The sequence below is a fragment of the Protopterus annectens genome, chromosome 11.part0 (assembly GCF_019279795.1).
Source record: "Protopterus annectens isolate FY-2018-M chromosome 11.part0, PAN1.0, whole genome shotgun sequence".
In the NCBI taxonomy this organism is placed as follows: domain Eukaryota; kingdom Metazoa; phylum Chordata; order Ceratodontiformes; family Protopteridae; genus Protopterus; species Protopterus annectens.
The window spans coordinates 454,393,372-454,413,638 of NC_056745.1; the positions used below are offsets into that span (position 1 = coordinate 454,393,372).

Below are 20,267 nucleotides of genomic sequence, written 5' to 3' on the forward strand. Positions count from 1 at the left end.
GATGGTCACCCTACAGTCCATTCTACCTTATCTCCAAGAGTGCGACTGGATGTGCTCATTAGACTTTCAGGATGCTTACTTCCACATCAAAATACACAAAAGCTTCAGGAGGTTTCTGCACTTCCGGCTGGGAGCCAGTCATTTTCAGTTCAGAGCCCTACCCTTTGGTCTCACCACAGCCCCCAAGGTGTTCACTAAGGTAATGGCAGTTGTAGCGGCTCACCTGAGTCTTCAGGGTATTCGGGTGTTTCCATACCTGGACGACTGGCTCTTTACTGTGCCCAACAAGCATCACTTGTGTCTGTGCCCAACAAGCATCACTTGTGTCTGGCCCGAGATTATTCCTTTCGGTTATAAGACCTACTGGGAATTACAGTCAATGTTCACAAATCCCATTTGCAACCAGTACAAGTTCATTGGGGTACGGTTAGACACTTTGCAGATGAAGGTATTCCTAACTCCAGACAGGATTCTACGTCTCTGGTGCCACACAGCTCGGATAGCAAACTCCAAGTATTCAAAGGCTAGTGAGGTTCTCCGTGCTCTGGGCTCCATGGCTGCCATCATATCTATTCTCCCTTATGCGCACCTTCACATGCGGGTTCTTCAATGGATTCTGGCTGTTCAGTGGTCTTGGCTAGATCTGCCCATGGAATTTCCGATCAAGATCAGTCACGTCTGCAGGGCATCTCTTCTTTGGTGGTTAACTTCACCGGAGATATCAAAAGGACGCCCATTTGCGTTGCCCCCAGTGCAAACCACAGTGACCACGGATGCCTCCCAACTCTGGTGGGGGGGGACTGTTAGGGAAGGGCAGTCCAAAGCACGTGGTCCCAGACAGAGACTGATTTGCACATAAATGTTCTAGAGATGAGGGGGCAGTGCTTTTAACGTTGGAAGCCTTTCACACAGTCCTCCTCCTCGGATTGATTGCAATTCAGTCAGACAACATGTCGGTCGTCTGGTATATTAACAAGCAGGGGAAAACCAGATCCTACCCTTTGTCACGAGGCAATGAGAGTGTGGGAGTGGGCGATTTTCCACCGGTCGATTTTTGATGGCAATTCACATCCCGGGGCGCTCCAACATTTTAGCAGACAGATTGAGTCGGGTCATTCTGATGCCTTACGAGTGGTGTAAAAAGTTTGCTGAGAATAAAAATAGATTGGTACAGTAACAAGTAACTACTAAGAAAAACAAGAAAGTACCGAAGCTAACACAGCTGAAGGTAAAACAATAAACTTTAATGCACACAAAAGAGCGCTTTCACGGTGTGCTCTCACCGCTTCATTAGACTGTTCTAAACTAGTAACAAATGCAGTTAAATACCATAAGTTAATTAGTGCAGTGATAAAAGCATCAATTATCTAAGAGAAAAATGTCACAACAAGAAAGCAGGCAAATGAAACATATAAAAAATAGTTTAGAACAGTCTGATGAAGCGGTGAGAGCACACTGTGAAAGTGCTTACTCTCTTCTGTGTGCATTAAAGTTTGTTTTACCTTCAGATGTGTTAGCTTCGGTACTTTTTTGTTTTTCTTAGCCTTACGAGTGGTCTCTGAAACAGTCAGTAGCGGAGGAGAGTTTCCTTGCAATGGGGTCAGCCTTGCTGCGATCTCTTCGCATCTCCTTCCAATGCGAAGTGCAGCGAGTTCTTCGCTCTGATTCCCACACCAGGGGAAGTCCCCAGAGATGCTCTAGTCCATGCTTGGGCCCCCCGGGCGTCTGTATGCTTATCCACCTTTTACCTCTCATTCCGAAGTTTCTTCAGAAAGCTTGCCGACTACGGTGCAAAGTGATCCTCATTGTCCAGTTCTGGCCTTGTCAGGTTTGGTTCCCATTCCTTTGGTCTCATCTCTTAGCTCCCACGTGGGTTCTGGATCCCTGCCCGGATCTAATTTCCCATCCGTTGGGACACGTCCGCCCGATCTGGGCAGCTTCAAGCTAACAGCTTGGTTGCTCCAGTTCCGTTAATTGCCAGGACTCTCCCGATCTTTCATCCCAGGTAAAATCCATTCTGGTGGCCTCTCTTAAAGACTCCACTAGGAAACTTTATCGCAGTAAATGGAAGCGCTTTTCCATTTGGGCCTCACAGAGAAAAATAGATCCCTTTACAGCCCCTGTTCCAGCGGTGTTGGACTTCCTATCTGGTATCTTTCAGGAAGGAAATAGTTCCTCCACAGTGAAAGTACAGTTGGCAGCCATTTCCAGTTTTCACGTTGGTGAAGACAACATGGCCTTAGCCTCCTCTAGGCTGTGTAAGGCTTTTCTTAAAGGTACTTTTCTGTTACGGCCCCCTGTCAAGGATTCTTACCTCCTTGGGACCTTACTTTTGTTTTACAGGCATTGGTGGCTCCTCCTTCGAACCTGCAGCTTCGGTGGACTTAAAAATTTTTGTCCTGGAAGACAGCTTTCCTAGTCGCCATCACATCGGCTAGGAAAGTTTCTGAGCTTCAAGCTCTGTCTGCTGTGCCTCCGTATTTGGTCTTCCATAAGGATAGGGTCTCCCTCCGTACTAACCCTTCTTTCTTACCTAAAGTGGCATCTGAAGCAAACATAAACTAGTCCATTAATCTGCCCGTTTTTTTTTTCCCAACTTCCAAAATAAAGGTGAATACAATCTCCATTTGTTAGATGTTCATAGACCACTTCGTTTTTATGTTCATAGAACAAAGTCTTTCCGCAAGACTGACCAATTGTTTGTTTCCTTTTCCAAAGCGTTTATGGGAAAAGCTATTTCTGAAGTTTCTTTAGCCAGATGGATCACTCTTTGCATTTCACATGCCTACAAAGCAAAAGGTTCATCTACTCCTGGCATAGTTAAGGCTCACTCTAACAGGTCCATGGCGACTTCTGCTGCTTTTTGGTCCAGAGTACCTTTGGACGATATTTGTGCAGCAGCAACGTGGGCCAGTTCACATACCTTCATTTCCCATTACAAATTGGATCTGATTTCGAGGTGTAGACCATCCTTTGGCTCTGCGGTGCTCAGGAATATCCTTCCATAAGGGCCTCCCAGGATTGGAGTAGCTGGGGACTCTGTCCCACAGGTTGCAGATAAAATGAAGTTAACTACGTCAGATAAAGAAGTTATGTACTCACCATAACTTTGCATCTGAGTAGTTATACTTCATTTTTCTGCAACATTCCCTCCCCCGGACCTTATCCTGTTTTCAGGTTTGGTTTATTGGGTTGAGTTGCATATATATTGTTAGTTGCAGCAAACTCGATCTGAGGGAAGATGGGAGATGGTAGGGCATTATGGGTAAGGGGAGGAGCTCGGAGCTTGGAGCAGATGCTAGAAAAAAGTTGCCGGCTCTGATCAGATACGGATCCGTATACCACAGGTTGCAGAAAAATGAAGTATAACTACTCGGATGGAACGTTATGGTGAGTACATAACTTGTTTTCCACAATAATTGTTTTGAATGAGTGTGAGAGGTTGAAGTTATAGCCCTTCTGACAGCATTATGCTAGAGGAGCATCAGTAAATGTAAATGGCTTTTGTTTAACCAGAGTTGCTTAGGTCTAGGAAAATGGTAAAATTGGATTTAAAAGTACTGTACGGAAAAGATGCACTTTGAAGCACTGTTGTCTTTTTTGTGCTTTTTTTTCATAGTTAAATCAGTAGCAGATGTTATGCTTCATTCTGATTAACTGATTGATAGGGCAGTAGGGAGCAGTCACAGATGTGCTAGGAAAGACATTGGTATTTTAGGAACCAGATTGCTGTTCACCATAGCCCATTTATCACCTTGAGTTACAGATATGCTAAGTCAGCTTGTATGTGAACACACACTTCTGGGCAGTACACTGTAGTCTGGCTTATGAACTCTGTATGAAAGCAAGTGATGCATTTTATTGCTCTAAACTACAGGTAAAAGTGGAAAATTGATTCACTCTAAAGCCAGCAAGTGTTTCTGTTTTGTGAATCCTGGTTGTATTTGTGTGCTTGATTTGGGTTTCAGCTTCACATCATGTGAATGTTTGGGTGGAAGTCATGGTTTATTTATGAAGACAATTAACATGTTTGGTTATTTATTTGATATTTGGTAACAAGTGTAACAAGGTCAGTTGACCCTTTTCAGCCGAGACTTTGGCTCCAAAGAAGCAAGTACATAATTTAGCAACAGACCACCAGTCACAAAAGTGAAAGTACACCATATCAAAAGTAAAAACATTTAGAAAAGACATGGCAAGAAACAACAACATTAACACGTCAAGCAGTGTGGGAATATGTTCAATATTTACTGTAATTTCAGAGTGGAGTTCTCTTGGAGTGATACCAATATGTAGTACTTGTAAATATTCTAGTTATAGCAAGCCTACAAACCTGCAGCAACGTATCCCATATTGCAAGAGCAGTTGCAGGCAATTTCTTCTAGTAGATGTTCCTTCTGTGGCAGAAATACAAACATTTTGTCCTGGTGCTCTTTCATAAATGAAGTTCTTTAAAATAATTATTTAAAACAAATTATCTAAACTAAAACAAAAACATTATGCAGTAAAAGCACAAAGTGATAGGGAAGTGAGTAATGCTCTGTTTAGTTACTGCAGCAACATTTAATCCCTCAGGCTTTAATTTCAGTGTTAATTATCGTCATTGTGCAGAGTTTGTCCGAGACTGTGTAAGATGATGGTTTCCAAATGAGTGTTGCAGGCCTGGGAAGGTGAAGCTGAATTTCTTGTGGTCTTGTGTGAGGATGTGATTGGTGACCTTAACCCAGTTTGTAGTTGTATTATGTTTGTCTTCCAAGTTTTTGCCATTAGTTGCTTCATGATTTGATACAAAGTGATCTAAACCCTTGTTAAAACAGCAGCAGAATTTGTAAATCAGTGCATGCTATACAGTTCAGATTGCTGTTGTGTAACAGGAAGGCAAAAAGGATATGCATTACTTTTCAATGTGCCTGTGATCAGCATGTGTGAAGGTTCCTTTTCATCTCAATGTTTAAAAGATCTGTAGCTTCTAAACTGTTTCACTGTACATGTGTTCTGATGTTATGCGAGTGGATACATTCCAGGCTGTGGAGCATTTCATTGAGCATTCTTGAAATGACAGTCAGTGGAAACCATGGCCTAGTACTGAAGGCATTTTGTCAGCTGTCCCCTTTCTTGCGTATTGCTCTTAGTAATGTAATGTTGAGGCACAAATGAAATTAAACTGGACTGCTTTAATGCGGAGAAAAACATTTTAGGATTTTTTATTTTAGTTGTATTGCTTTTCTTCTTGAGCACTAAATCCAACAAAAGACGACTGCAGTTACAAAGCAACCTAAAAATTTATTTAGTTTGTAAGTGTTGTAAGTGCCTGCTGAATAAACAAAACACTGTTTTATTTGTACATTTGTATGTTGATGTATTTATTATTTTTCATAGTGTGCAGTAACATCAAAAACTGTCTTAAGGTTGTAAATGAAATGCTTGACCCCTTTAAAAAAAATTCCTGCATTTTCTCTGTGAGGATGAGGTGAAGTATTTTGCTTGCACCATCTTTCTTCAGATTTAGAACTGACTGATCTGTTACCTAAAATGATACCTTTAGAGATAATGCCCAACAGTGCTTGAATATAGTCCATAAGTTATTCATTTCTTGAGGTCATAGCCAATGTATAGGACAAATTCAGCGCTAACTGCACTCTCTTCTCTCTCCCCCTACCTTCAGCTTATAAGCACACCACCTACTTTGATCACATCCGAGCAAGTCCTGAATGCTCTTTCCTAGTCTTGCAACACTTGAAGATGTTCTATTCTCACGTTGCAGTATTCATTACAATGGGGAGGCTACTGCCTGCAGCACTGCCATCCGGCCAGTATACCAAAGTCTTTGCTCCTGGAGGGTGTGTGAGACATCTTTGTCAGGGCCTTAAACTAAATTAGGGTGTAAAAGTGACGTCTGCACGTACCCTCTTCAGAATTTTTCTGCCGCAGTGAACGTCTGACTCCTGTTTGCCAATTAAGAAAGCAGATTGAGTTTTCAGATGACCGGTTAAAGTTACCGCTCCAGATCAGACTACCGCTTCTTCAGCCGATACAGATAAGTGCCCTGTTGGGTTTTTCTTTGCCTTTTGATTATTGTTAAGATGTACATGTCAACTAGAAAGGGGAAGTGTGCTTGTGGGCGACAAATTCCCACAAGGACACTCTTGAAAAATGCGTATTTTGCTTAGGCGAGGCCCATGACCATACGTCCTGCCCTATTTGCAAATCTTTCTTCCCAAAAACACTTTGCAGCCATCTGGCTGTGTTAAAATTATATTTGGAAAAATCGGAGATTACGACGTCTTGCGCTTTGTATGGAAGGGTGGAGTAGGCTGATGAAAGCCCGGGATCTTCTCAGACCTCTGTTTCAAAACCAGGCCTGGGAACCTCAGTGGATGCTGGGATGGCGGAAACTTTAGGTATGTCCATGAGGCTAATCAGCCATCAGATCCTGAAGGCGGAGGGGAACCACTACTCATTCAGTCAGAGGGCCCTGCTCCCACCCTTCCACCCAAACAGACGCCAGCTCCGATTCTTTCTCCACTGGCTACCCCTTTGAAGAGAAAACAAAAAGTAAAGCATCCTGAGCCTCAACCGGTTCCTGGATGGGAAGTATTTTCACAAAGTCTCTCTAAGGCACTTCAGGCCTTGCAGACAACAATTACCACCTGGCCCCTCTCCTCGACCCCCTTTAGAGAGGTATCCGAGGAAGACTACTCCTCTTCAGAGGACTCTGTACTTATGATCCACAAATAGACCCCCCCAAGGATTTCATTACCCCTGAGGAGGAGGACTCCATTACTCCCGAGTCCCCATGGGAAGAATTCACCTTTGGGAAGACAGTGTCCCTCATGATGGAACATTTTAAGTGGCAGACAGCAGAAGTATCGGACACTAAGAAAAGGTACTTTGACCTATTACAAATGGAGCAACCATCTCCTTCTGCTGTGCCCCCTTTGCTACCTGCTTTCCAGGATGCATTCTTGGCTGCTTCTCAGTCCCTAGACTCACAACCACCAACCTCAAAACGTCCAGACCGGTTCTATAAGGTTCCTCAGGAAACGCAGTTCCTTTTTAAAAGTCCTCCAGCAGACTCTGCAGTTATTATAGTTTCTGCTGACAAGACATCAAGACAATTGCCTTCTGCTGCTGTCTACCCACATATAAAGACAGCAAATTCATGGATAGACTAAGGAAGAAAGTGTATACCTCCTCTACTCTGGCTATAAGAGCTCTCAACTACCAAACACACATGGCTAGATATGTCCTGGATACCATCACCAAAGCTTCTACCCTCCTCTCTGAGGCTCCTGATTCTCCCATTAAAGCCCAAATCAACACTGTACTTTCCACAGCATCCCAAGTGACTAGGCATTCCATCAAGTGCAGTTATGATGTTGTGGAAGCCTCCTCAAAGTCTTCTGCATCAGGATCAGTTTTGAGTCGATATTCCTGAGTGACTACAACCTCTCCCTATGGATGTACAAACAAAATTGCTTGACAGTAAGGCACTGTTTGGCCAAGCCTCAGCAGGGTTTCTCAAATCCCTTCAAGAAAAGGGAAAAGAACTACAAAGCCTTAAACATTTACTGGTATCCCCCGTTCCCAGATACCACAGGAACTACCCACAAAAATCTTCCTTTTTTATACGATTTTTACACCCAGCTCCTCAGTCTAAGGGGTGGAGGCAACCAAGGAAAAGCTCTACTCCCAGGTTTTCCACCAACTTTTCCACCACACTCTTTCGGAGTTGGTCTCACCAAACCAGACCACCTCCACTGTGGCTTACCACCCTTAGACCCAAACATCCCCCCATCCCTTCGTCTCACCCTCTCCCTACCCGCCTGGTGGATAATTACATCAGAACATTGGGTCCTCTCCATCATTCAGAGGGGATATTTCATGACTTGGTGGATGTTACCACCCTTCCAGGGTATTCCTCAACCACCTACAAACCAATCCCACCTTTTCCCACCCATCATTCAACAACCTCTAGCTCAGGGCACCATAGAACAAGTATCCTACCCACAAAGAAACATAGGCATCTACTCCAGCATGTTTCTGATACCAAGGAAAGACTGCTCATGGAGGCCAATTCTAGACTCATCTTTCCTAAACCTCTTTCTCAAGGTAACCCAGCTTTAAAATGATTACCTTACCCCTGCTCTTACCACTCACACCAACACAGGCTTTCATGGTAGCCCTGGATTTGAAGGATGCCTACCTACACATTCCTATACATCCAGGTTACAGGAAATTCCTTAGCTTTGCAGTACGTTCCTGCCATTTTCAATTCTCTGCCTTGCCCTTGGACTTTCCACTGCTCTTCGAGTGTTCACAAAGTGTCTAGCACCCTTAATTGCTCACTGCAGGACGCAGGGTATGTGGATATACCCATGTCTAGACGACCTGTTCATTCTTCATCAAGACCACCAAGTCCTACTCCACCTACAACAGGCAATTTCCACCCTAACTCAATTAGGGTTTACCATCAACCATGAAAAATCTCACCTGACCCCCTCTCAAGACCTGGTTTTCTTGGGATGCAGGATCAGCACAGACAGACTGAAAGCCTTTATTCCAGGCCAAAGAATCCTAGACCTTTATCTATACTTCAAAACACTCCTCACTCACTTCTCCTTGCCGGCTCGAGAATTCCTAAGAATGTTGGGCCACATGGCATCCCTTATACTCATGTTGCCTCTGGCAAGACTCCACATGTGAAAATCCAGTGGATCCTAAAAAACTTATGGAGCCAGCACTCTGTCCCTGGACTCACCCCTCCCCCTACTTCAGTGTCTGAAGAGGAACTCCAGTGGTGGGTATCAGCACTTCACCTCAACCAAGGAACCCCCCTACAGGTTCCAGCCCCCCTACAACAGGTCTGCACAAACGCATTAGACTTGGGATGGGGTGCAGTGTTACTAATAAACCAGACTCGGTTCTCTGTGCAAGGCAGTTGGTCCAACCTAAGATAAAAGGACCATATCAACACCAAGGAAATGAGGGCACTACTGTTAGCCATACTAACATTCAAATCAGCTCTTCAGCCAGGAACCCTGAAAATGATCGCAGTCAATATGACTGTCCTGTGGTACATAAACAAGCAGGGGGGGAACAAAGTCCTACTCTCTGTACAGCCTGGCCATCCAGATATGGAACCTAGCATCATCATTCCAGATTCACCTGATAGCAGTGTATATTCCCTCAATGGAGAATGTTATGGCAGACACTTTCAGCAGAACTTCAGCTCCCTCTCATGAATGGATGCTTCACAGAGAGGTAGTCCTGGATCTTATCCACAGGTGGGGTATTCCACAAACAGATCTCGTTGCCAACCCCCAGAACAGACATATGCTCAGATTCTGCACAAGGGACCCACATCCACAAGCTTGGAAAGTGGATGCCTTCTCCTTTTCTTGGGAGGGAATGTACCTCTGTGCCTTCCCTCCCTTCACTCTGATTCAGAAAGTCCTCCTGAAAATACAGAGGGACAAACCCAGAATCCTGTTGGTAACCCCCGTTTGGCCAAGACAGCATTGGTTTCCCCTTCTCCACCTACTAGCCAAGGGCAATCATCACAAGTTACCCCACCGAATAGACCTGCTCTCATAGGACAGTGGGATCCCTACTACACCCCCAGGTAAACAAGGTCTGAAACTGACCTTATGGGTGATGGGGTTCTAATCTCCTACAGACACCTATACGCTGAGGATGTACTCAGTTTCTCCTGGTACTACGTTTTCTGGCCTCCTGCAGAACATTCTGTATCTGAATGGAACAGATTCTCCAGGTGGTGTCAGTGGAAAAACCAGGACCCTCTAACTACTTCTATACCTGTGGTCTTTTCCTATTTGTGTGAGCTGCTTCACTGAGGACCAACTTACTCTTCAGTCGAAGTCCATTTATCTGCCATCTCTGCTTGTCTGCCCATATCACCTCCTCTGTCTTCAAGATTGGAAGTCAAGCTTTTTCTGAAAGGGGTACTTCATATCAGACCAACCAGAAAGCCTATAACCCCTCCTTGGGACCTGAATTTCGTGCAAGAAAAACTTACATTGCCACCTTTTGAACCAGCTCACAGTGTCCCTGAAACTATGCACCCTGAAAACAGTTCTAGTGGCCCTCACCTCCGCCAGGAGGGTATCAGAGATGCAAGTCCTTATGGCAACCTCTCCTTATCTTATTTTCCACAAGGACAGAGTTGTCCTCAGGACAACCTCCTTCTTCATGCCTAAGGTGGTTAATGAACTCTAATTAAACCAGACCATTAACCTACCGGTTTTCTACCCTTATCCACAAAATTCCTCAGAGAAGACTCTCCATTCGTTTGATGTCCACAGGCAACTGAGGTACTGTTTAGACAAAACCAGGCCTATCAGAATGTCTGACCAACTATTCGTCTCCTTCCATCCGAGAGCTCTAGGGAAGGCAGTCTCTAAGCAAGACCATTTCTTCATGGATCTCAAAATCCATTAGCATGTGCTATTTCTATCATGGAAAATCCTTGCACAGTTATGTCAAACCTCACTCTACCAGGGCGGCTGCCTCCTCAGCTGCCTTTTTCAAAGTGATTGACTACTTTTCCATTTTAGAAGCTGCCACCTGGACTTCAGTTCACATGTTTGCCAAACATTACAAACTGGACCTAGCCTCCAGAGCAAGAGCGGGGTTTGCCAGGTCAGTTCTCCAAGGCCTCATTGACCAGGGAACCCAGTCCTCCACTCAGGCTCATACCTAAAGCTCTGGTACTCTCCCTACTGTAATGAATACTGCAATGTGAGAATAGAAGGACATAGAGTAGTTGTGTAAGACCTTACCATAACCTTAGATGTCCTTATCTTCCATGTTGCAGTATTCAGTCCCACCCAGCTGCACCCTCTTCCTTACCTAACATACCATGGCCTACCTGTGGGGACATAGTCATTCTCGCCCCCCAGTCTCTCCACTAAACACAGCCTACTTACTACCCTAGGTCTAGTCTACATTTAAGTCTAAGGGTCTCCCTGTTAGGACCCTCTTTTAACCCACAGGAGTACTACTGTATGCGGCGGTTCATTCTGAAGAGTGTACGTGCAGATGTCACTTTTATACCCTACGTCTGTTTATCGCCCTAACAATTGATGTCACACCTACCCTCTAGGAGCAAAGACTTTGGTATACTGGCCGGATGGTAGCACTGCAGGCAGCAACCTCCCTACTGTAATGAATACTGCAACATGGAAGAGAAGGACATCTAAGGTTATGGTAAGGTCTTAAACAACTATTCTATCTGATGAAGTCAGTTTTCATTATATCCACAACTAATGGGTTTGGGCCTGATCCCTCGGACCCTACTTGGACGTTGCTAAAGCTTGTGGCAACCAAGAACTCTCAAGCTTCTCCCTTACCCACGATGTACCAACCCCAATTACCTCCAGTCTATTTTGCCTCTTTCAGCATAAGACTTGGTTATCAGTACTTTTGAGCTCTTGTCAGATAAGTCTTTATAAAACTTAATTATTGATCCCTTTCCTAGTTTTAAAATTAACGTTTTTCCCTTCTCCATCTTTAACTTTTTCTGGTACTCTCAAATTTTGAATTTTCCCCTTTTTACTGTAGTGAGTGTACCTCCGATACTGTTGGTAGTTTTAAAATACTATTGTCGGTAGTCTTTTTTTTTTTTTTTTTTTTTGCTGTCTGCTTTTTCTTTACTTATTGGGGGGAAAAAAGTAGTAGAACTTTCCTGTCTTCTAGAGCAATATTTCTAGCTTCTCTTGGGATTGGCTATGCTTTTCAAATGGCGGATAAAGCACTAGCACATTTCAAAAAATGTACGAAGTGCAGGCATAAGTTGCCCTAGTCAGATGCCCACACTTTGTGCGTTTTATTGCTTTGAGATCAGTCCACCTACAAGAAGACTGCTGCATATGCTATGCCTTTAATCCCAGGGCTCTAGCTGATTGTAAAAAATACTTATTCTTAAAGGCATGTTACCTACTTTTGGAGAGGCAATATTAGTGGAAGAATCTTCAAAAAGTAAGCCGAAGGTGAAATCTTTGTCTCCAAAGCCTTTGTTTTCTTCAGCATCCAATTCTTCTTGTTTGTGTTTGTCTCTCTGCTTTTCCCGGTTAGGGGTCGCCACAGCGGAACTCCAATCTGCTAATGATTGGCAGTTGATATTTATGTACCGGCTTGCCAGGCCTGATGTACAATCTTCAACGAAGGTACGCCCCATTCACGCATGTCTCCACGCAGAAGCTCTAGCTGAGAATCGAACCGGACAGCGTCTTACTGTGAGGCGACAATGCTACCGCAGCACCACCACCGCGGGTTCAGCATCCGATTCTTCTAAAAAAAATTCTAAGGATCCAATCTCAACCTTGGATCCGAAGAAATCAAGTATGTCTGATCCAAAGTCTTCGGATCCAACAAATTCAAAATTATCTGATCCTACCTTACCAGATTCGTCAGTTTCTAAATCTGATCCTAATGCTGCTGAACAGTCAAATATTCCTATATTACAAAGGACTTGGTACTCTCCTTTAGTGGACCCAGTACTCTCAAGAGTACCCTCACCATTTTTTGAGAGACCCAGATCCCCATCACTTCTGTCCACTCATCCTTCTAGGAGCATTACAGAAGAAGATGTGGAGAGAATAGTGAGGAAGATTCCCTTGGTGTACAGGGACAGATAGGTATTCCTTCAGCTCCTATCCCTCTGAGTCAGGCGATCCGCTTATCTACACATCTCCAATCCAAGTTCCTCCTCTGACTTTGGTTACTGTTTCAGAGTCTCTAGATCCTAGATGTCCAGATCTGTCTGGCTGTGATTCGAGGACAAAATGAGCATTCTCCGAATGTTCCAATCACGTCAGATCCAGAGAACTTTCTGAGCTGAAGCTTCTCCATCGGATATGAGGTGTAGCAGTCTACTCCAAAGTTTTCATCTCTGTGCCTCGGAGCTTTGGCATTGGACAACTGTGCTCTGGCTTCCACCTCTGGGATTTTGCCCTCGGAGTGGGGAAGGATCACGGTCCTCTCTCTCTCTGGGACAGTCTGCTTTTGAGGTTGCGAAGAGAGTTTTCGCTACCTCCAGTAGAACAGACAAATCCGTTCTCCTTATTTCCTAAATCTGTAACCTTGATGTCCCAGCACTCTGAGACTCACTAAGTCTTTCCACAGGGGATAGCCAGTGCCAAGACCCCAGGTTTTCACTTAAGGCATCGTAAGTTCTTCTGATACCTTCCAATAGCACACCACTGAGGAGGTCCTTAAGATATGCAAGAGGAAGCGTGTCTACTTTTCCTCAGCAAAATAACACTTCAACGATTCCTAGCTGGTCGACTCCGCTGGCCAACTCCATTGAAACAGCTTTAAACCAAAAGCATGGACTGCCAAAATCCAGGGGGAACTTTGCCCTTTCTCCAATGTAGTGCAATTTTGGAGTTGGCATATTTAAGTAGGGGGCTGTGGGGGCATGAGGAACAACCCCCCCCCCACTTAGGTGAGTTTAGTTTTGGTCCGTTGAGGTTTTTTCCATGGTGGCCAAGTGGTTCCTTTCACAGGGAAAACATTTTGGCAGTCCATTCTTTCGGTTTAAAGCCGTTTCAGTGAAGTGGAGTCTGCCAACTAGGAATCGCCGAAGTGTTATTTCGGTGAGTCAAAGTAGACCTGAGGAAGCACATAGACTTTCTTGAGGAGTCTATCACAGAAGATATGGATTTCGATGAGGATGAAATGCCCCAGTGGTCACCTCTTGAAGGTGTTTCATTCAGAGATATCCTTGACCTCCTTAAGCAGAGAGGTGGCTGGATGTTTAGCAGCCCTTTGTTTGAGGACTCCATATTCTTGGAACCCTCTGGTACTGGACTGTCTACCTCCTGGGTAACCCCGCCCACCAGCAAGCTCATTCAGTTGGCCTCTCGGTGGGAGTGTAAAAAACCTGACACCACTGAGCACATACCTCTGAGACCAGATAAAATTATGGCACCACCCACACATAGCCAGTCTTGGGGAAAAGGGGGTGCCCATTGATGCCATGGCACCACCTGATGTAACCGGTTTTGGGGTAAAGGGGGTGCCCATTTATGCCATGGTTGTAGAGGTGGCCACCAAAAAAGAACTTGCTGAGGAGAGTTCCACTGTTTTATCTCCCCAATAGGGAGTCTGGGACGATGGGCAGCAATGGGCAGTGTGTCTTTGCTTCAGCTGCCTTTGCTTTGAGGTCCCTGAACTATTTGGTACACTTTACTAGACTTCAGTGGGGCTTGATTAAAGAGTTGTCAAATACCCTCTCAGAAGCTGTTTCTGAAAAAAGTTCAGGCATCTCTGACCTTCCAGATAGCTACCCTACAATCCATATCCAGTTCTTCCATGAGCTTGATTTCACATGTAGCAGAAGAAACCTCAAGGACAACAGGTTCAGGCATTTCCATTGTGAGGCACGCCTGGATGTGCTTGTGTGACTTTGCGGAATGCTTCAAGTCTTCGTCAGTGCCTCCTTTGACGTCACTTCTTTGCTTGTACCCAAAGTGAAGGACACACTGTCCAGGTGTGAAAAGGATAGGATGGCCTTGTGTGCTATGGGTGTATATTTTTTGACTCCTCTGAGATCCTTGTGAGGAGTCAGCAGGGTGGGTGAAAAATGTGGTTCAAGACGTCTTATGGTCCATTCCAAGACACAAGTGGTGGAGGTTGTCTCAGAAGTAGAGGAGGGAACTCTTTAACAGTTGACGCCGGCCCTACAGCAGAGGTGTTCTGCAAAACCAGGGTATCAGGGAATCTTTCTTTGACCAACCCTGTCACCACTCCTGAAAGGAGGCCCATTGCCCACCTCTGGAGGCAATTGGGGGGGGGGTCACTTATCCTTGCACCAGAGAGCCTGGCTAAAAATAAACAGTACTTGGGTGCAGAGGATTATTTGCAGAGGTCATACAATTCCTTTTTTCCTCCAAAATCAAGAATTCCCTGATGTTCCACCCAGTCAGAGGGAACAAATGGCTGTTCAAATACCAAAACTGCTAGAAAAAGAGTAATTTAAGATGTCCCGCCAGACCAGTTAGAATCCAGACCTTACTCAGGATTCTTTTTAGTGCCAAAGAAAACGGAGACTGGAGACTAATCTGGATCTCGGCAATCTGATCAAATCTGTTCGATGAACCAAGTTCCAGATGGTCACGTTCCACTCCATTCCCCCCTTTCTGGGCAAGGACGACTGTATGTGCTTAGTAGACCTTCAGGATATGTACGATTACATATAAATGAACAGACAATCCAGAAGGTATTTACTCTTCTGGCTGGGAGCCAGTTATTACAATTAAGAGTTCTGCCCATTAGACTTGGTGAACACCCGGGGGGGGCTCTACCAAGTGCATGGCAGTAGTAGCAGGTCACCTGAGACTACAAGGACTCTGGGTGTTTCCATATTTAGATGACTGGTTCATTTCTGCTCTGACAGGCATCCGTTAAGGGCAAGAGATCAGGTTCTCCAGATTTGTACTGTCCTGGGGATAACCATAAACTATGAAAAGTCTTTGCTATAATCATCTTAGTCTAGAGTTTATAGGAGCTATAGTAAGTAAAGAATCATCCATAGCTTCTCTACCACCCTTCAGATTTCAGACCACAAGATCACAGGTCAGAACGATGGCCTGTAGTTCCAAAATTTCAGCTTGACTTGCCTTGCAAGTTCTAGGTTCAATGGCAACGACAGCAGCATTAGTATCTTTAGCCAAATTTTATATGAGAATCCTTCAGTGGATGTTTGCCACGCAATGGTCAATACTTTACCAGCTCATATCCTATTAGATGCTAATAACTCTCATATGCGAGAGAGATCTCAAGTGGTAGATTCCATCATGCCATTGTAACCACGGACGTTTCCCAGATGGAGTGGGGGGAACATTTTCTGGGGGAAACTGTCCAAAGCACATGGTCCGCCGAAGAGGCCAACCTCCTAGAGATGAGAGCTGTGCTTTTAGCATTGCAGGCTTTTCAAGATGATCTCCCATTCAGACAACATGTCAGTAGTTTGGTAGTTCAACAAACAAGGAAGAACCAGATCCTACCCCTTGTGTCGAGAAGATCTGAGTCTGGCAATAGGTAATCTCATCCAACTACTTTCTCATAGCAATGCACATTCGGGGGAAATCAAATGTGATAGGAGAATGCATCTGCTCGGTTCATCTGCTAAGTCATGAGTGGTCCAGCAACCAGAATGTTACGGAAATAATCCTTCACCAGTGGGATAGCCTTGCTGCAATCTTTTTGCATCCCCTCTAAACAACAAATAAAGCAGCTACTTTGCCCTAATCCCCCTCACAGGGGGAATCACCAAGGGATGCTGTACTTCACGACTGGCCTTTTGGTCTCCTTTATGCTTATCCACCCATTCCAATCATTCCAAAGTTCCTACAGAAAACTGCTGTGTGGAAAAGCAAGGTCATCCTCATTGTACCTTACTGGCCTCCACAGATGTGGTTTCCTTTCCTTGGGCCTCAATTGGTATACAAACCTTGGATTCTGGATCAGACTCCAGACCTTCTGTCTCATCTGACGGGAATGATTCATCCAGACATAAAAGCCTCTGGCTGACTGCCTGGCTTCTCCAGTTCCATTAATAGCCAGGCAATCTGTTTTCTTCACCTGTCCAAATGCCTTTATCTTCCCATAAATGTTCTACAAGGAAACTTTTTTTATTTTGGGCCCAGTGAACAAACCTTTTCCATTTGCTGGAATAATCGTATTGAACCCATTACTGTTTTAATACATAGCATCCTGGAATTTCTTGTTCATCTTTTTCAAGAAGGAGCTAATATGTCTACTATTAAATTTCACATAGCAGCAATATCAAACGTTCATATTGGTTTTGATGGATCTTCTGTAGCCTCTCTCAAACTGAGCAAAGCTTTCTTAAAAGCTGTTTTTCTTTTAAGAGTCCCCCTTTATAGGTCATACTCCTACATGGGACCAAATTTGGTACTGTAGTCTCTTACTCAGACCCCCTTTGAACTAGCAGCTGTGTGTGACCTTAAATACCTTTCTTGGAAAATAATTTTTCTGGATGCTATAACTCCTACCAGTAGAATTTCTGAAATTCACACCTTGTCCTGTGAACCACTATACTTGATTTTCTACAAGGATAGAGTCGCATTGTGAACTAACCTTTCCTTTCTGCCTAAAGTGGTGTCGAATCTAATATTAATCAAATCCATCAGTTTACCAGTATTCTTTCCTAAATTTGCTAACAAAAGTGAATACATGTTGCATGTATTGGATGTCCACAGACAATTACGTTTTTATTTACATAGAGCAAAAGAATTCAGAAAAAAACTGACCAATTGTTTATTTCATTCACAGAATTAAAATCGCAAAAACCAGTTGCCAAAGTTACCTTATCTAGATGGCTAATGGATTACATTTCATTTGTGTATAACAAATTGGGCATTTCTCTACTAAATCAGCTCAAGTCCATTCTACTAGATCCATGGCTACTTCCTCAGCATTCCAATCCAGAATGTCCATGGATGGTATATGTGCCGCAGCAACTTGGTCTTCTCTCCATACTTTTGTTATTCATTACAAACTGGATTTGGTTTCCATAAGTAGAGTATTTTTTGTCTTACTGGTGCTTAGGAATATCCTTTGAGTCCGTCCGGGATTATAGGTAACTAGGGACTCTGTCCCATTAGTTGAGGATAGAATAAAAATTGACATCATCAAATAAAGAAGTTATTTACTCACCATAATGTTCCATCTGTGTTGTCCATTTTCATTCTTCCTCAATTCCCCTCCCCCTCCCACCAACCGCAGTCCATGATACTCCAAGAGGAATGCATGGTTTGAGGACACTTGTCTCCCTTTTTATTGAACACCAGAAATAGCCTTCTCTAAATCTGTATGTTAATTCTTCTTTCTTCTATAAAGTCAGCAAACAAGATTTGAGGAAATTGGGGTGGTGCATTGTGGGTAAGGGAGAAGCTCAAGAGTTCTTGGTTGTCACGGGCTTTAACAACGGCCAAGCTAGATCTGCAGGATTGGATTCAAACCCATTAGTTGAGGAAGAATGAAAATGGATGGAACGTTATGGTGAGTACATAACTTCTTTTTCTATGGGTCCTGATAATGTGTAAAGTTGCCTTTTGTCAGTACCAAATGCTGCCGGTGCACTCACTATTAAGCCTGTTTAACTTGTGCCTTGCTACTGGATTTGCTCCAGAGGAAAAGAGAACTGTGGTAGTCATCCTGGTCCACAAGAGGGAGATCCACTGCTGATGTAGGGGACTAGACACCTAAGGCTGACTTGTCTTACCTGTAAAGCAAGTGAACAGGCCCATCATTATGGAACTTGACAAGGACATAGGTGGTCTTCAAGTGCTAGACCCAAGCCATTTTGTGTTTTGTTAAAGGCAAATCCTGCCCCCAAGCCTGGCAGGCTTGTTTGAAAGTGTCACTGATGCTTTAGACTCTGGGAAGTCTGCTCACACTGCCTGCGTAGACCTGGCCAAGGCCTTTGAAACCACCCCACATTCTGGCATTATCGATAAGGTAATTGAAGTAAATGTATCTGTGAGTGTAGAAAAAACATTGTTTGAGAAAAAAAAAATCTGTGACTTGGACCACTTCTCTTTGGCATTTACTTCTCTGATGTGTAACAATTTCAAATGTCTGGACATGCATTAAGTATTTTCATAATATGTTGACTAAATTGCTGAAGAAATATACAAGTCCAATGTGGCATTTCTTGTTATATTTCCTTTTTCTTGTCCCCTTGCAAAAAAAAAAAGGGAGAGAGGTGTTTGATATTTGCTCTCTCCTGTATTTTCTGTCTTTATCTGTGTGTGGGCACTCAGCTTTGAGTGATATTTCAATAGGTAGCCCTCTCTGACATCATGGACCTGTAGTTGATCAACATGGAGCTCACCATCTGACTTCTTGATTCTTCAGAAGGGACAAACCTATCAGCAAGTGGCACCTGGATTGTGCTCTAAAGTTAAATGCCAGGAAATACAGCATTTTATAATTTTGGCAAAACTGAGTACCCATGCTCCTACTATTTAAGTGGCACCCCTTTTGAAAGTTGTCTCAGCCATTAGTGATTTGAGCACTTTTTTGTTCATGATGTATACAGTGTTAAGAAATCCTTTTACCTAGCCAGCTTAATCACCAGGGTTATTTTTTCCAGACTTGAGAAAGTTATCATCCCTTTCTACTCTTTCATTATCAGGCACATAATAGAAATGGAGTATAATGGCCCCTTTGGTATGTACTTGTCTAACTATATGACCCAGCTTGAGAGATTTCAGCATTTCTTCATTGAAATAAAGGACATGTCTTTGCGCTACTAAAGCCTTAAAGTATCCTGTCTCTTTCCTGCTTCGTAAAAGTTCTTGAAGTGATCCCTGTCTGTCCTACAGAGCTTCAAGGTATCCAGGCCAAAGTGAGCACTGCAGTGAGTGGTCCCCCACCACTAACACCTGTCCTTCCCTGCCAGCACAGGGCTGTCTACCTCGACTGAGGTATCAGTGACCCTCTGATGTTTGTGATAGGTCCTCTTCAGCCTAGGGGTCACCCTTCTTCTTGGAGTTTGGGATTTCCTCGTTGGTTCTGGGCAGTTCAGCTGAGTTGGCATCTGCCTTGGGAGTGGAGTTGTGTTAAGTTGATTCAGACTGTAGCTTACTAGATCCATTGGGCTAGAGTGCCTTTACAAAGACATTTTATGTACGATTTGCAGCCTACCTCTTTCCTAGTAAGTCTTTGTGGAAGAGAAAGCACTTGGACTCCGCTGAGGAATCCCCCCTCCGCAAACATTGATGGTAGTAAAGAGTCTGACCTCCCCACCTTTCTCTTGAAGACCTCAAAGATTTTGTAAGTTTGTAGGACCAGAGCTAAGTGTCTGTGCAGAGGGCTTCCACTTCTCTTGATCTTCCTGTTGGTTGATACCCCAAGCCAGTCAATTAAAACAAAAAAAATGTATGTGGTAAAAACAACATTATAGCAATAACCATGTGCTGAGGTAGAACCCAAGGAAACCAAAGTAGTCTGTAAGCGTAAACACTTTATTTCTTCGCTTTTCGTCAAATAAGACTTCTTCAGAAAACAAATAATAACACTAGCAAAACCACACCCCTTTAAACACCCCCATTCATAAAACAGTTGCACAATTAATGCAATGAATCAATTGACAATAGAAAATTTAAAATTTAAAACCCAAGACCTTTACTTAGATTTATCATTAAATTTCACTTTACGCCTTCTGTCTTTTAAAAAGCACTTTATATTCACTACCTCCATTGAGCCTTGGA

At 43.8% G+C, this 20,267-nt stretch overlaps 1 protein-coding gene across 3 annotated transcripts in view; it reads left to right on the forward strand.

Annotated features, from left to right (window-relative positions):
- Nucleotides 1–20,267, forward strand: part of PPP1R12A (protein phosphatase 1 regulatory subunit 12A) — a 2,492,399-nt gene that overhangs the window by 99,934 nt on the left and 2,372,198 nt on the right. The gene's annotated exons all lie outside the window — the stretch shown is intronic.